Raw genomic sequence first — 2,500 nt, 5'->3', positions numbered from 1 at the left:
AGGTACCAAAAGGCCTATACAAAAAAGAAGAATACCACTGAGAGGGCCTTTGGCCTGTGGAAGACAAGATTTCCCTCCTTGATTACTCTGGTGGGCAGTGCAAAGCAGCAAATTTCAGCCTGGCCTGCATTACTCAATAGCTTCTACATAACTTAAGCCCAACTTAACTCAAAATATTTTCTTTTGTTTAAGATAAATCTCACCACCAGAGAGATATTTGCAAAGCTAATGAGAGGCATGAGTTAATTTCAACTATAATAAAACAAACTATTTTGAACTTTTTTGCAATGCAGAGCAGCTTGGTAGGGATCACCTCGGTTAAAGACTTGATTATTGCTTCTTGCTAGCTAGGCATTGAAAGTGATAAAACATGGAGAGAGTTTTGTTAAATTTACTGTGCATTGAAACCAATTTTCAAGGAGAACATGGAAAAATGTATTTGCCATAGATGGAAAGATTCAACTTTGCAGTGAAAAACACTAGGAGTGAGGTGCACTCTAACAGTAACATTAATTTTAATGGGTCAGTTTGTCCAAAAACCACTCAACAGTCATCAGGTAAGTTCACTTTAAATGACACTGCAAAAAAGGGAAACAGTAAGGGGGCTTTCATTTATTAGCACATGAGGGGGGGGGGGGAATTAATGTTATCTTGGAAAAGTATTAAGGGGGGCTGTCATATATTGAGAAGCCTTTTGAGGGGGGTTGATTGAAATGTTGGCTTTTCCACTTCATTTCACTGACTTCAAAGCTGAATGTACATATTAGCAAAGATTTATAATATTACACCCATTTTCCTGGCCATTGGAGAAAGTTTTCCCAATTATGGGCACTGTTCCTGGGAACAGGGAAATGCCTGAATTGGAAAATACCGTTAATGATTAACTCTCAATGGTCTGGACATGGAAATGCACTGCCCTTCCTACGAAGTTTTAAAAGTGACGGATGCCATATATTTTACTTTTTGTGATGGTATGCAAGCTGAACAGGGGCATAGCGACCATATACACACATACCCACATGCGTACCTCCAAAAATCCAAAAAATGAAACATTTTATTTATTTATTTGATATTTCCATTGTAAAGGGAGAGGTGTCTCCCTTTTCCTGTAGCCACATTTACCATGGATAATGCACTCGTCTACTAAACACATATCAGTAGTTCCAAAGGTTGACAAATAAACAACAAATTTACTGCGAGTGAATAGTTAGCATTTTTTTCATGCTTTGATTTATGAAACTTACCCCCGGAAAACATGGGAAATGGCATTTCTGAGGCCCTAATAATAAATATTTTCTGGGGTGCATGCCCCCAGATCCTCCCTAGAGGCTCATGCAGAAAGCGCTTGTTTCATTGCACCTTCCTGTGGGTACCTATTAAAACGGAAAAACCCTGCTACGCCTCCTGCTGAATTGTTGCTTCTAAGGATATAGATGATTATTGAGTTGAAAATTTTGAATATAAGCATTAATGCTAATAACACATGAATGCATTGGATGAACTGGCTGAGCTGTTCTGCTTTCATGTATAAGTTGGGTGGCTCCTGTGTGTATGAGGGAGAGAAAGAGGGGGGTTGAGATATAATGCTGGATAAAGATTGGGGTTATGTGATTGCTGCCATTACTATAGAGGGGGGTCGGGAAATGTTTGAAGGACTTTCCAAGTAATTTTGCCAACCACCCGCCCTTCCTATGAGCTAATAAATGAAACCCCCCTGATACATACAAGCAAAATAGTTTTGCATCTATGTTAAAAGTAACAACAAAAAAACAAACAAAAGTCAAAACTTGACAACAAAATTGTCCAAGACATGGAGCATTCATAAAAATAAAACTACTAATAAAATTAATCACTCAATTGCTTCATTTCCATTGGTCGAGTGTTATAATGTAACATGAAGTGATTCTAGAATACCCGGCCACTATTGTATTCTTGCAGTAGTGCCCTTTGAAGAACTAGGCATAATTATCATCACAGATGCTATTCCTATGCAAATTAAGTAGACTGGTATTCTAGAATCTAGCCAGTCTTGTTTATGATCAACAGGACATCTGTCTCAAAGACATGAAAATGAGTACAACAAAATCAATCTTTTCTTAAGACCGCAAATTTACCACCAGATCACCTGGACTCATCATGGCTTAACAAAACCCTGTTCATCAAATGTGATTTTAGGATGACTGAGTATTATTGGTACACGCTTCTCCTTCAAAATGTCACTTTCTAGTTCCAATTTCCCCATTTTTAGCTTTTAAGATGCAATCACAGTTTAAAATACTGACGACACATTTAATTCAGCATTAAAGTCATTATTGCCGCATGTAAACAATCAGGTTTAAGGGGGGTGGCTCTTAACTACCAAACTGTTGCTATGGACCCCTTCAAATAATCATTTCTTGAGTCTCTTTAACTCTGCAGTTACCATTTTTTGTCAAGTGTGTTCTATTTAACATTTCTTCTACTGATTCAACTGACAACCATATTTGGTAAATCACAAGGC

Source organism: Montipora foliosa, chromosome 6 (genome assembly GCF_036669935.1).
Source record: "Montipora foliosa isolate CH-2021 chromosome 6, ASM3666993v2, whole genome shotgun sequence".
NCBI classification, from domain to species: domain Eukaryota; kingdom Metazoa; phylum Cnidaria; class Anthozoa; order Scleractinia; family Acroporidae; genus Montipora; species Montipora foliosa.
This window is presented reverse-complemented; position numbering follows the sequence as displayed.